The sequence below is a fragment of the Bison bison genome, unplaced genomic scaffold, assembly GCF_000754665.1.
Source record: "Bison bison bison isolate TAMUID 2011002044 unplaced genomic scaffold, Bison_UMD1.0 scf7180017864364, whole genome shotgun sequence".
In the NCBI taxonomy this organism is placed as follows: Eukaryota; Metazoa; Chordata; class Mammalia; order Artiodactyla; family Bovidae; genus Bison; species Bison bison.
This window is the reverse complement of record NW_011494936.1, coordinates 864,399-880,622: the sequence shown is the minus strand read 5'-3', so window position 1 is coordinate 880,622 and position 16,224 is coordinate 864,399.

Here is a 16,224-nt window from a genome sequence, read left to right as displayed (position 1 = left end):
AGGCAGCCCAGAGTGCACTTTGGAAAAGGAAATTCATCATATGGCATTCTCCCAGTAAAGCACAGAGCTCCCCCCGGCTGGCTTTTCAGTTTCCTTTAGGTTAACTGAACCATAACTAAATTGGGAGCTTCATAATATTTGCATGGCCAAAAGCACTGTCACCTCCAACAGTGTGTTTTAAATAAAAAGAAGGCTTCCCAGACTTAAAGTCTGCACTTCCGTGGTCAAGGATTGAGTTGGAACCAAACTCATCTCCCCTTCCTCCTCAGCAGCACACAACAGAAGGACTTTGAGTAGCAAGAACTCAACTTTCCAGTCCTGAGCTGCCCTTTCTACCACAGAGTTCCACTGGCCAGTACCAGTGGGCTCTGTCTTCTCTTTCAATAATGTAACCAGATGGACTGATGAAAGAAAGAGGAATCTCTGTTATGAGTAGATATGTAGCTAGTTATGGTCAGCAGAAAAGGGACAGTAAAGGACACTTTGAAACTTTTTTCTTAAATAGCATAGATTTAGTATAACCCAAGTTTAATTTTCACATAGCAGCTATATATTCAGAAGGGCCTGTATTTGTCTTCTGTGCACAGTGCGCAGTCAAGGGCTGCTTATTTAACTAATATGCAGAGTACATTATGCGAAATGCTGGGCTGGATGAAACATAAGCTAGACTCAAGAATGCCAGGAAAAATATCAACAACCTCAGATATGCAGATGACATTATCCTAATGGCAGAAAATGAAGAGGAACTGAAGAGCCTCTTGATGAAGGTCAAAGAGGAGACTTGAAAAAGCTGGTTTAAAACTCAATATTCAAAAAACGAAGATCATGGCATCTGGTCCTGTCACTTCATGGCAAATAGATGGGGGGAAAGTGGAAACAGTGTCAGATTTCATATTCTTGGGATCCCAAATCAATATGTACAATGACTGCAGCTGCGAAATTAAAAGACGCTTGCTCCTTGGAAGAAAAGTTATGACAAACCTAGACAGCACATTAAAAAGCAGAGACATCACTTTGCAACAAAGGTCTGTATAATCAAAGCTATGGTTTTCCAGTAGTCACATACAGATATGAGAATTGGACCATAAAGAAGGCTGAGCACTGAAGAATTGATGGTTTTGAACTGTAGTGCTTGAGAAGATTCTTGAGAGTTCCTTGGAGAGCAAAGTGATCAAACCAGATAATCCCAAAGGAAATCAACTTTGAATATTCACTGGAAGGACTGGTGCTGAAGCTCCAATACTTTGGCCACCTGATAGGAAGAGCCGACTCATTGGAAAAGACCCTGATGCTGGGAAAGACGAAGGGCAAGAGGAGAAGGGGATGACAGACGATGAGATGGCTGGAGAGCATCACCGACTCAATGGACGTGAGTTTGAGCAAACTCAGGGAGTGGTGATGGACAGGGAAGCCTGGCGTGCTACAGTCCATGGGGTCGCAGAGTCAGACACACAGAGACTGAACAACAACAGCAGCACGGTGCCAAGCACTACACTCTGACCCCTGCCTTCCTATCTCGTGGAATACACTGGATCCAGTCTCTATCAATAACTGCACTGCTGGCTTCTAGCTCAGCCTAAGGAGTGACCAGCACTGTATCCAAAGTCACACATGCTATGTGTAGAGTATGGGGAGTGTGTGGGTCCAAAAGTTCCATCATCTTGAGATCTCTTTGCTTGCTGTCACCATTTGATGATATGGGAATCCTTTTATTGTTGTTTATGGTTATTTCCTTTTACTTATTTATGTTGTATTGTTGCTACTTTATTGCTTATTGTTATTTACTGTTTATTTTTCTGTTGCTACACAATTCAGTCCTGCTCAGTTCTTTTTACACCTGTGTTACTTATATGTGGTCCCTAGGCACATTTTGGCATCACGTGGGAGCTTGTTAGAAACACAGACTCTCCCCTAGACTTACTGAATCATAACCTGCACTTTACCATGATCCCTGGGTGATTACTGTGCTCATTTCAGCGTGAGAAGTGCCTCTTTAATCCATCAAGCCTGCCCCACATCGTGCAGATGGCACCGTAGAATAACAGGCTTCCAAAGTACCACCATGGCTCCCACGCTTGGTTCTAAAGCCTCCCACATCTCGTTTCATGGCTTGTCTTCCTTTAGGAGACCTCACTGTTTACATGTGTGATCAGACACTGCTTCTGCGGCTCCGGTGTTTTCTTTGCTTCTGAAACAGGACGGAGACCCTTCCTCTGATCGTACCACCCAAGGGCATAGGGAGAGATGTGAGAAAGCAAGGGAGCCAAGAGAGCACCTGAAAGTGAGGAACAGAAACTATTTTACAGTATCTGGGGTAAGTGTTTACTAGAAACCCACAATTTTCCTGGAAACTGAAAGAAAATTGTGGGCATCCCTGGTGACTCAGTGGTAAAGAATCCACTTGCCAATGCAGAAGACATGGGTTTGAGCCATAGTCTGGGAAGGCCCCACATATGAAGCAACAAAGCCCATGCACCTTGACTATTGAGCCTGTGCTCTAGAGCCTGGAAGCTGCAACTACCGAGTCCACACGCCAAAACTACTGAAGCCCGGGTGCCCCACAGCCCATGCAGTTCCACCAAGAAAAGGAGCCGCAATGAGAAGCCTGTGCACGGCAACTAGAGAGGAGATCCCACTGGCTGCAGCTAGAGAAAAACCTGTGCAGCAACAAAGACCCAACACAGCCAAAAACAAACATATGAATAAATAATTATTTAGAAAAGAAAGAAAATGATGTCCCCAGAACTCAGGCACCAGGGCTGCCCAGGGCCTTCAGCAGCAGCACTGTGTGCACAGTGATATCCGTGCTCCATTGTCAGGGTGTTTCAGCTGCCCTCTAACTTGGCTGCTGTGTTTCTTAGATCAAAAGGAGTGAGAGAGGGAGGGTTTGGTGGCTCAGTCTGGCCCTGGAGCACCTCTGTGCCTTAGGGGTATGCTTTGGACTGGTCCAACCAGCTGTGCTTCAGGGTGAGTTTGCAATGGACAACTCTGGCAGCTAGGGTTGGGAGTGAGTCAGGTTTTCTTTATGAGAAAGTGGTTGGGGGAGATTAGCATCTCTGATACAATACCTTAAACCACAATAAGGAAGGTAGATGCTGAGCTGGGGCTGTGTGTGTGTGTGCTCAGTCATGCCCAACTCTTTTGCAACCGCATGGACTGTAGTCCCCAGGCTCCTCTGTCTGTGGAATTTTCCAGGCAAGAGTACTGGAGTGGATTATCATTTCCTTCTCCAGGGGATCTTCCCAACCCAGGGATCTAACCCTTGTTTCCTGTGTCTCTTGCATTGGCAGGTGGATTCTTTACCGCTAGTGCCAAGAGTTGGGGGCTAACCATTATAAATCTCTAGATCAGGTGACCTATAATATATCCTTAGACTTCTAGGATCACGAGACCATGATGGTTAGTTTAACATGGATTTGAATGTATTAATTATCTTACGTATTTAAAAAATATTTATTATTTATTTATTTATTTTTGGCTGTGTTGGGTCTTGGTTGCTACATGGGCTCTTCTCTAGTTGCGCAAGTGAGGGTAGTCTCTAGTTGCAGTGTGTGGGCTTCTCATCGTGTTGGATTCTCTTGTTATGCAGCACAGGCTCAGTAGTTGTGGTATAGGGGCTTAGTTGCTCCGCAGCATGTGGGATCTTCCCAGACCAGGGATGGAACCCGCATCTCCTGCATTGGCAGGCAGATTCCTCACCACTGAGTCACCAGGGAGGCCCTATGCTGTGTTTCTATAAAACAAATTTGATCTTTAGCCATGCTAGATATATCGTTTAAGATAGTGTCCAGATCATGTAAAGACATTATACATAATATAAAGAATCTGTAAGTAATACACGGGAGAGTTTCACATACATTTAAATATTAGCTCAGTTTAGGTTGAACTCAGAAGATGTTGATACCTGAATCAAAAGTTTTAAATGAGTACGATTGTGGATCAGTCTGCTTCAGTAAATGTCTTATTTAAAACTTGCTTTAGTGAAGAAAAAAAATTATATCTGGGTTTGGTTCAGTGTTCTGCAAATAAGGATGGTTCATTCCTGTTTTTGTAAACAGGATATTTCATGCAAGTTCTAGATGTGTATATAGTAACACAAACATGTCTTAATTATAGTTCTCTAAAAAGAAGGAGAGAAAACTAAAAGTCTGTCTTGTTCCCCTTGTTGCCAGTCTGGTTTCTAACTAACCATCTTGATTAATGGGTTTTTGTGATATTTTAAAACTCTTCCTAGTAATGGAGATGCCAAACTGTCCCTGGGCAGACGGTTCCAGTATATTTTTCCCATGGGACATTTTCTGTATAATTACCTGCAATTCCTCACATGACAATTTACATTCTTAGGCTTGTTTTCAACAGTTGTGAGAATAGTTGGTTACTGTCTTCTGTCCATTGAGCAAATGAAGAAATTCAGCTTCCTTAAGCTCAAAATAACCACACTTTTGCGTACAGACACCTAACTGAGAATAGAAGGTATAATTAACTTATCCTCAGTTTGATACCTAAGTGTCTTTAGAAGTTGCAGGTATAAGTTTTAAGTAGATCTGACAGCTACACCTTCATATAAGGTACATAATGCTGGGCAATTTCAAGGAAGCTGCCCAAACACACACTTGGCAAGCTGAAGACAGGGGAAGATTTGTCTGTTTTTTTTATAATTGAAATATAGTTTACAATGTTGTTCTAGTTTATGGTATACAGCAAAGTGATTCAGTTTATATATGTATATGTACGTATACTCTTGTGTATACCTACATACATATTTTTTCATATTCTTTTCCATTATTTATTACAAGATATTAAATATAGTTCCCTGTGCTATACCGTACGGCCTTTTTGTTTCTCTCGTTTATATAGAATAGTTTGTATCTGCTAATCCCAAACTCCAAACTTTTCCCTCCCCAGCCCTTTCCCCTCTGGTAACCATAAATTTGTTTGCTATGTCTGTGGGTCTGTTTCTGTTTTGTAAGTAACTTCATTTGTATCATATTTGGGACCCCACATGTAAGCGACATCCTTTGACATTTGCTTTGACTCACTTCACTTAGTAGATAACCAGTAGGTCCATCCACATTGCTGCAAATGCTAGTTCACTCTTTTTTATGGCTGAGTAATACTCCACTGTATGCATGTACCAAATCTTTATCTATTTGTCTGCTGATGGACATTTACGTTGCCTCCGCCTCTTGGCTTTTGTAAGTGGTGCAGCTATGAACATAGGGGAGTGCATGTATCTTTCTGAATTAGAGTTTTCTCTAGACACATGCCCAGGAGTGGGACTGATGGATCAAGTGGCAACCCTGTTTTCAGGTTTTTAAGAAAACCCTGCACTATTTTCTGTAGTGATTGCCCGGGTTTATATTCCAGACAACAGCACAGGAGGGTTCCCCTTTCTCTACATCCTCTCCAACATTTACCATTCTGACCAGTGTGAGGTGTTACCTCATTGTAGTTTTGATTTGCATTTCCCTAATAATTAGTGAGGTTGAACATCTTTTCATGTGTCTTTTAGCCATCTGTATGTCTTCTCTAGAGCAATGTCTGTTTAGATCTTCCACCATTTTTTTTTTTGATTGGACTGTTGTCTTGATGTTGGGCTGCATGAACTGTTTATATATTTTGGAAATTAACCCCATGTTGATGGCACTGTTTGCAGATATTTTCTGCCAGTCTGTAGGTGTCTTTTCATTTTGCTGATAGCTTCCTTTGCTGTGCAAAAGCTTATGTCTGATTAGGTCCCATTTGTTTATTTTTGCTTTTATTTCTATGGCCTTGGGAGACTGATCTAAGGAAACATTGCTACAATTTATGTCAGAGAATATCTTGCCTATGTTCTCTTCTAGTTTTATGGTGTCACGTTTGCTATAAGTAAGACTTTAAGCCATTTTGAGTTTATTTTGAAAGGATATGACTCTACCTGAATGAGTTCTCCAGTAAATGGAGATAACTGAGAATGAAAAACTCAAGAGGATGTAAACCTTCATTAGTAACAGAGTACATTTTCCATGTCTATTAAGTGGATTTGGAGAGGTGGGGATGGGGGTGGGAAGTATAGGCACATTTATAAAATGGAGGGGAAAAGACTTACAGTGAAATAGGATTATATCGACTTAGAATTTATAAGAATTCAGACAAGAGAGGATTACATTTACCTCTGGTTACTTATGAAGAGTGACTTCTCAAAGCGCATTAATAGGACCTAGAGAATTTCAGGGGACATGTTTAGCTTGCTTAAGAAAATAAGCAGCCCTGGTTCTTCACACATGAAATGTAGACTTAAATGTCCCTTCTTTATATTTTAAAACAACTTTGCCAGGAATTTTATATGGGGAAACATTTTGTATGGGGAAACATTATTACTGATGTACTTATTTCTATGTTTAAAAGGAACAGAATATTTAAAGTCTGATTTTGATATAATGTAGTCTTTTCCAAATGCTTAAATTATTTAGACTTCACTGTATTGATGTTCTACAAAGAAATGCTTTGGGTCCGTGACATAAAAATAAATTACAAAATATAATCTCACTAATAGGGAAGATCTTCCCAGCCTAACCTTCAAGTAGAATGGCGTAAGTGAATGGATGCAGCAAGCTGGGAATTTTTTACATAGAGCCACTTTGGATTTGGGCTTCCCAGGTGGTGCTAGTGGTAAAGAACCTTCCACCAATGCAGGAGATATAAAAGATGCAGGTTCGATCCCTGGGTCTAGAAGATCCCCTGGAGGAGGACATGGCAACCCACTCCAATATTTTTGCCTGGAGAATCCCATGGGCAGAGTAGTCTGGCAGGTGACAGTCCATAGGGCTGCAAAGAGTCGGACACAACTGAAGTGACTTAGCACACAGGCACATGTGTAGCACTCAGTGACTCAGTGTAGACTTACGTGAGCTAATGCCATCTTCCTTGAGTATTTACCATGTGATTACTATACTATGAAAAGGGACAAGGTAAGACTGGCTGGACTTCTTGAAAAAAAGAGGGCAAAAGATTATTCAATCGGACAAGTTTATTCAGAGGAATGTGCTGTGAAGCTGACAGGAGTGGCAACTGAGGTCGAAGCCTTCAAGTTCTCCTCTGAGTTCACTCTCACCCAGCCCTCTCTCCTCTGGGGATTCAGTTGTCTTGGCCTGGGCAGTGGCTCAGTGCAGTCAAGGCTGACTCAGGCTGTAGCACTGACTCTTCTGAAATGAGGGGACGCCCTTGTGATGGTTCCCTCATCAATTGCTCTCCCCTGTTTCATCTTTTGGTGAAAAGATGTCACAACATGAAATCATGAGCAGAATCCTGGCTTTCCAAAACCACACTGGGCTGCTAATCTCTGACCCCAGGGCTTCATCTGTTTAGCGGTTCAATGATCCTTACTTTAAAAGCCTGACTATCAAAATTTTAGCCCTTTCTGTCTTGAGGGAGTCTCTTTAAAATGCTATTTATAGTGCATAATCAACATAATCCTATTTGCAAGTGTAGTATCATAAGTAATGAACCATTTGATTTGCAAATTTTCTAATGCCATTAATCTGACAACTTTTGTGCCAGGTCAAACTGCCTGAGAGGGCTGCCTTCACTAATAATATCTACAGGCTGATGCCTTGGTGGTTTATTTCAAGTGTGTTGTTGTGGATTATAGGAAAGGGATGTTCTGGAAAAGGGGATGTTTTCTGCATCCTTTACAGACCTTTTGTTCCAACTTGTCAAAGTCAATATTGGTAGAGAATTAGCTGTGAGGTGGGCTTCCCTGATACTCAGTTGGTAAAGAATCTGCCTGTAATGCAGGAAACCACGGTTCAATTCCTGGGTCGGGAAGATCCTCTGGAGAAGGGATAGGCTACCCACTCCAGTATTGTTGGGTTTCCCTTGCGGCTCAGCTGGTAAAGAATCTGCCTGCAATGTGGGAGACCTGGGTTCGATCCCTGGGTTGGGAAGATCCCCTGCAGAAAGGAAAGGCTACCCACTCTAGTATTCTGGCCTGGAGAATTCCATGGACTGTATAGTCCATTGGGTTGCAAAGAGTCAGATAGGACTGAGCGACTTTTACTTTATTCTTCTTCTAGGTGTCAGATAACAAGGTTTGACTTGAGATTTGGCCCCTACAAGGCTGTATGATCTTGGACCAGGCACTTAACTTCTGAGGAGACTGAGCTAACTGGACACTGTATGACACTGTCCTCCAGGAAGATTTCCCCCAAATCCCAGAATGAATGCCTCTGGCCATACTCCCACAGTTCTCCATGTGTGTGCTTCTCTCATATAACCAATGACATTATATTAAAGCTCTTCATTTACAGAATTATAAATGAAGACCTCAAATTGAAGACCTCAAATGTTGACCTCAAATTGACTGCCAGTTATTTTTCCAGAAAAAATGGGTTTATTTGAGATCAGTAAAGAATTGCAATTCAGGATCTGTAACCAGGGCAAGCTAAATGTAAAGCCCATGCAAGTCCCCCACTACAAGGAGAGGAGAACTCTTTTATAGAGAGAAAAAGGAGGTTAGGGGGGCTTCCCTAGTGGCTCAGATGGTAAAGGATCCAGGATGATCCCCTGGAGAAGGGAAAGGCTATCCACTCCAGTATTCTAGCCTGGAGAATTCCACTGGACTGTATAGTCCACGGGGTCCACAAAGAGTCGGACAGAACTGAGCGACTAATTTTCAAACGAAAATTGGTTGAGTTGTGACAGTCTCTCATTGGCCAAGAACTTGCCAGGCAAAAAGAAGTCTTTCTTCTTCCTGCTGGGCTCTGCGTGAGAGCTCCCACTTCTGGCCTTCTGCCTCTATTTTAATTGAGGTTTCTGTTTATTAATTTTTACTGTCATTTTCTACTTACTCTGGTGCAAGCTCTGTGAGGGCAGGGACTTCGTTATTTAATTGGTCACTGTTCCCACCCTTTTCTGCAAGGAGGAGTCACCACCTCCAGATTCTCCCCACTAGGCATTTCTGTATGCAGCTCGGTTCAATAAACCTTACTCATTGGTCTAAATCTTATTCAAAGTGAACATCAAGCTATTACTATCTATTGGTGTTTTTAAACTTCATACATAAAATATCAAACAAGTAATATGTGCTCATTGTTTAAAAAATTTTTTTAATACAAATAAGTTGGAAAATAAAAGTAACTATAATTTTATTATTCAGAAATAATTACATTTTTACATTTTGCTGATTTTAAATTTTATTTTAAATTTTGCTGATTTTCCTTTCTATATACATCTTCCTTAAAAAATGCAGATTCTTTTCTGTAACTTGCTTTTTTTCACTTCGCAGTACATTGTAAACACCTCCTATGTCAATAAAAACTTTTCTTCACCACTACTGATTAATTTTTCATGGACAGACAACTGAGTTGTGCTTTTTTCCAACCCCTTTCTTTGTAGACCTAGATAAGACACAATCTTGGATGCCTTTAGAATTTAGATTTGTTTTGAAAATACTGTTTCCCTTAACATCTCAAACAACAATTTCCCACAGAAGATATCTAGTAGAAAATATTTTCTACTGTTTGGGTATCTATTTCATTGTATGTATAGCATTTTGAACACAACAGGAGATCTAAGGATAAATGATCACACCAGATTGGATTCCTATACTTGTGTCAATGCTAACCAGCTTGCACTTAGATACAAAATTTTCTTGGGAGATTTTCCATAAATAGTCTGAATTTTGTGCATAGCACATGTAAAACAATGGTACTCAGCTATCAAAGGGTAGAAAACTGTATGTAAAAAGTTATACAAATAAACTCAGCATTTAACCTAAATTGTAGTCTAGAAATTTAGACTAGACCGACCCTATTGCTTCAGTCATGTCTGACTCTGTGCTGACCCTATGGCCTGTAGCCTGACAGGCTCCTCTGTCCATGGGATTCTCAGGCAAGAATACTTGAGTGGGTTGCCATTTCCTCCTCCAGGGGATCTTCCCAACCCAGGGGTCAAAGCCGAGTCTGTTACACCTCCTGCATTGGCAGGCAGGTTCTTTACCAGTAGTGCCATCTGGGAACCAATGCACCAACAAATCTGCTGCCTGATCCTTGTAAAGCATAAAAAGAGATATAAAATCATTTTTAAAAATCACCAGATATATCTATGGGGATTGTCAGATTATCCATGAACCTCCTGAATTACCAAGAGATTCTGGATGGAGACATTTTCCTTTTCTGATGCAACTCCCCACTTCCCCAAACAAAATTTCCAGAAACTCTGGAAACCACCTGCCATATTGAGCTCCTAAAACAAATCCTAATACTGAATACCAACACAGAGCAGTTTTAGTCTGGTCTCTTGCAGGTTATCACTTGCTACCCTGTGGAATGTGGGAAATTTCATAGTTACAGACCTACCCAATGCTTGTTTTGTGCTTCAGCACACATCTATCCTTGCTTAGCATCTTTAATGCATTCTTGGAAACTGTGCCACTAAGTACAAAGCTGTTAAGTGAAAAAGTGCTTCACTTCATCTTAATGGAAAAAATTATGATTAATTTCACACCAATCCAAGATACCTAACCATATTTCACTAACCAACATGAAAACATTTCATGATAAAGACAAAGTTATCTAAGTAATATACAACAATGTGAAAATAAATGAATACAATTTGTAGACAGAAACTAACAGAAGTCTATCAAGGGAGGGAGAAAAGTCTGCTAGTAGGTGTGGTGGGTTGGGGAGGAGTACAGAGCAGGGAAGAGGGGATGTCAGGTGATTGACTCACGCATACTTCTGGGGCTCAGGAGTGCACTCAAATTCATTTAACAATAAAATTAAAGCACAGAAAAATACCTGTGCAGCAATATAAAGGTGAGAGTCTTTGGAAGTGTGTAAAAATGGCCCATGCTCATCACAGACTGAGTAGCCATTGAAGTGGCTACTTTCTTGTCCTAGTCACTCAGTGGACACACAAAGGCAAGATGTTTCAGGTCCATCCAACCAAGGGGCACAATTCAGATTTATTTCACATGATATTTGTTAACTAGAAACTTTTGTACTGAATAAATGGATGAGTGTTTTTGACTTAAACTGAAATGTCGAAACAGTACTACCCGTGGTGTGTTTATTTAGTGAGTTTTCAAATGAAAAAAGCATTGTTCCAAAAAAAAAAAAAACCCAAAAATTCAAAAAAGGAGTCATTGCCTGAAAACTTGTTTCACTTTTCAAAAGCCATTATGGCGAAATGTCATTAGCCAGAAGGCTGGCAGTTAAGTCTGGACAAACATACTGTAGTCTGAGGCATGTTTGGTCCTTTAGAAGTAAGTAATGTAGTTCTGGATGTTTCCTTTGTATGGGTCATTTCACCCATCTGGATAGAAGCCAGGATTTCTCATAATGAGCTTGCTTTTTAAATTTTTCTAATTTTAATTTCCATTAAAGAGACAGTTTACTGGTAGCTCAAAGACTGATATGAGTACTAGATGGATGTAAGATAACGGTGGAATGCATAATGAATCCACAAAAAGGTTATAGAAAAGCACATGGCAGTTATCACATTTTTCAGGAACAGTTGAGTCTCACCAAATGGCAGCAATCATTTACTGTTTCAGCCAGCCCTTTGTTGCTATGTTAATAGCTCAGTCTATCTGCAGTCATTTTCACATTTTCAGCCATTTAGGCATTCCATTTTGTTAGAGCATGGAGACTTTTGGCATGAGGAAATAAAAATTCCTTAAATATGATTTGCTAATTGTTTGACATTAGCTGCTAAATAATCAGAGTGGCACCTTTAGTAAGGGAGTGAAGGATGAAGCTGAATGCTAAAATAGATGCTTTCCCTGACTTTCAGAAGACTAGACTGCATTTTCTAAGCAAAGACTAAACCTCTGATCTTTTCATTTTAAAAATATGATTACTACGTGTTGACCAAGTCAGAAACAGAATAAAGCAGCAAGGAGTAATTTTAATTTTGCCATTCAACATGTGAGAAGTAGGAAATAATATGTCTCCTTTTAAAAATGAAAAATAAAGCATTCTTTCCACAGTAATACAAGCAACCTACCAACCTCCTACAAACTCAAACTAGCTACAAGGGGGCAAGAGACCTCCAGTGATATTATTTTGGAGGGGAAAGGGGGATGGAGCTTGGAGGGCAGACTATAATGAAGGTCTTGTCTTGCTACTCTGCATTTTTACCTTGAATTTATTAGGTGTATGCTTTTTCTTTCCGTAATACATTATGCACTCCCTCTAGTGTCAGAATTTGTATATGATCCGAAACCTAGTTTGACAAAATGCTGCTATAAACATTAAAGTAAGGTTCAGCCTCCTAATTATGCCATATTTCAAAAATATTAAAGGCCACCTAATAACATGAAGAACAACCCTGCATGAAGTTGCTCTGGCTCAGAAAAGAATGCATATTTTAACCTGTGTTATGAAGAGACCTCTTCCAAACCTCTCTCCTCCCCAAAGTGACCTATAAATAAGCTGAGAGCTTTATTAAAGCTTTAAATTCCTTTAATAATCTGAAGTATTTATTAAATTCTAAATTCTGTAACAAAAAAATAATTTCACATAAAAACAAAAAAATGACCAAAGGTGAAAGAAAACCTCAACTAGGAAGTAAAGCCTGCGGGAACATCATAAAATGTGTGGTCGTCAAGATTTGCAGGTTTATTAGCTATTCTTTGTACAGTTCTTCTGTGTATTCTTGCTACTTCTTCTTAATATCTTCTGCTTCTGTTAGATCCATACCACTTCTATCCTTTATTGAGCCCATCTTTGCATGAAGTGTTCCCTTGGTACCTCTAATTTTCTTGAAGAGCTTTCTAGTCTTTCCCATTCTATTGTTTTCCTCTCTTTCTTTGCATTGATCACTGAGGAAGGCTTTCTTATATCTCTTTGCTGCTCTTTGGAACTCTGTATCCAAATGGGTATATCTTTCCTTTTCTCCTTTGCCTTTCACTTCTCTTCTTTTCACGGCTATTTGTAAGGCTGCCTCAGACAACCATTTTGCCTTTTTGCATTTCTTTTTCTTGGGGATAGTCTTGATCACTGCCTCCTGTACAATGTCATGAACCTCCATCCATAGTTCATCAGGCACTCTGTCTATTAGATCTAGTCCCTTGAATCTATTTGTCACTTCCACTGTACAATCGTAAGGGATTTGATTTAGGTCATACCTGAAGGTTTAGTGGTTTTCCCTACTTTCTTCAATTTAAGTCTGAATTTGGCAATAAGTAGTTCATGATCTGAGGCACAGTCAGCTCCCAGTCTTGTTTTTGTTGACTGTATAGAGCTTCTCCATCTTTGGCTGCAAAGAATATAATCAATCTGATTTTAGTATTGACCATCTGGTGATGTCTATGTGTAGAGTCTTCCCTTGTGTTGATGGAAGAGGGTGTTTGCTATCTTGGAAAACTCTGTTAGCCTTTGCCCTGCTTCATTCTGTACTCCAAGGCCAAATTTGCCTGTTACTCCAGGTGTTTCTTGACTTCCTACTTTTGCATTCCATCCCCCTATAATGAAAAGGATATCTTTTGGGGTGTTAATTCTAGAAGGTCTTGTAGGTCTTCATAGAACCGTTCAACTTCAGCTTCCTCAGAATTACTGGTTGTGGCATAGACTTGGATTAGTTCACTGATTCCTAGAATGTTGATGTTCACTCTTGCCATCTCCTGTTTGACCACTTCCAATTTGCCTTGATTCATAGACCTAACATTCCAGGTTCCTATGCAAATTGCTCTTTACAGCTTCGGATTTTGCTTCTATCACCAGTCACATCCACAACTGAGTGTTGTTAGTTATTTCTCCACTGATCTCTAGTAGCATGTTGTGCACCTACCGACCTGGGGAGTTCATCTTTCAGTTTCCTATCTTTTTGCCTTTTCATACTGTTCATGGGGTTTTCAAGGCAAGAAAACTGAAGTGGTTTGCCATTCCCTTCTCCAGTGGACCACATTTTGTCAGAACTCTCCACCATGACTCGTCCATCTTGGGTGGCTCTACACAGCATGGCTTAGTTTCATTGAGTTAGGCAAGGCTGTGGTCCATCTGATTAGACTGGTTAGTTTTCTATGATTGTGGTTTCAGTCTGTCTGTCCTCTGATAACCTCTCTCACTGGACTATAAGGAAAGCTGAGTGCTGAAGAATTGATGCTTTTGAACTGTGGTGTTGGAGAAGACTCTTGAGAGTCCCTTGGACTGAAAGGAGATCCAACCAGTCCATCCTAAAGGAGATCAGTCCTGAGTGTTCATTGGAAGGACTGATGTTGAAGCTGAAACTCCAATACTTTGGCCACCTGATGCGAAGAGCTGACTCATTTGAAAAGACCCTGATGCTGGGAAAGATTGAAGGCAGGAGGAGAAGGGTATGACAGAGGATGAGATGGTTAGATGGCATCACTGACTCAATGAACATGAGTTTGGGTAAACTCCTGGAGTTGGTGATGGACAGGGAGGCCTGGCATGCTACGGTCCATGGGGTCACAAAGAGTCAGACATGACTGAGTGACTCAACTGAACTGACTAGCTATTTTCTTCCCATGTCTCTTAAAGGAACTGGAAGCTCTGATGGCTCTTGTTTGTTTCAATCACTTCACATAACCTCTGCTGTTGGTGGCCTCTCCAACATAGATTCCCCCTTTCTTGTCTCTAACACTATCTACACAGTTTAGCTGCCCAACTCTTTCCCACCCATTCCAGAGGTCCTGGGGAAGGCTGACACCTTTGCCTGCAGGGGTGGCCCTGAGTGACCTGCAGGTAATCCCAGCTTTTTTCCCAGTGAAGACTTAGGAAATGCCATGTGACTCAATTTTGGCCAATGAAATGTATCAAGGAATATTCATCTTCACTCTTCTGGGCTAGCTTCCAGAAGTGACACTTTTTTAGGTGCTGGCATGCACTGATGTGAGGTTTGGAAATGCTGCAGCCATCCTATTATTCAGTGTGAGGAAGAGGCTGACAGTGGGGGAGGTTTGGGGCAAGAGAGTCACAGGGTGATGCAGCAGTGCCCTGGATAAGTCAGCCACTGGAGCCTACACTACTGATGGACTTCTAGTATGGGGGCTGATAGATGCATGAGTGTATAAGCCAATTTAATGTGGGACTTTTATTACTTGCAGCCAAAATAATCTCCAAGATTACAACTATTGGTATGTTTAATTAAACAATTTTCTTATATTGAAAACCCCATGGGTTTTCAATATAAGAAACATCCACTTTCATGCCAATTCCTGTAGGAAAAAAAATACAATACAACAATCAGTTAACAAGGATTGTGTTCAGTGAGGTTGCCATTTCGTACTCCAGGGGGTCTTCCAGACCCAGGGATCAAACGTGCATCTCTTACATTGGCAGGTGGATTCTTTACTACTGTGCCACTTAAAATATTTGATTGGCCAAAAAGTTTGTTCGGATTTTTCATAGGATGGTATGGGAAAATCTGAATGACTCTTTTGGCCAACCCAATAGTAATAAGCATTTATGTCCCATCAAAGTTTCTGTGGGTCAGGAATTTGAGAGCAGCCTAGCTGGGTGACTGTAGTCAAATGCTCAGCTGGGGCTGCACTCATCTGAAGGCTTGCCTGGGGCTGGATGATCTAGTTCCAAGATGGCTCACTGACAACACAACTGGCAAACTGGTGCTGGATGTTGGCGAGAGGTCTCAGTTCCTCCCCACATGGCCACTCTACAGTCTACATGACTGTGCTGGGATGTGACCTCTGGGTTCCCCGAGACTGAGTGATCCATCTAAGGAAGTAAGAGTCAGGTGACTCTTACTTTATGACCTAGCTTCAGAAATCACATATGATCATTTCTACCACATTCACATGACTGGAAGCAAATCTCTGAGTTCATCCCACATTCAATAAGGGGAAAACAGGCTCCACCTTTCAAAGGGAAGAAACCACCATGAAGATACTCATCTACCAGAATATACTAGGAACTGTTATTGCGCTGTGTCTTCCTCAGGTCTCTAGAAATACAACCATTGTAGCAATGCAAACAACCACCATTTTGATCATCTGTCAGATCCTCTTTAACGAGCTTTGCATGTATTGTGTGTGTGTGCTCAGTTGTGTCTGACTCTTTAAAACTCCGTGGACTGTAGCCTGCCAGGCTCCTCTGTCCATGGGATTTCTCAGGCAAGGGTTGCCATTTCCTCCTCCAGGGAATCTTTCTAATGCAGGGATTGAACCCACATTTCCTGAGTCTCCTGCATTGCAGGCAGATTCTTTACCCATTTAATTTTCACATCAATTCCATGAATTAGGTACTTTTTTTTTTTTTTTTT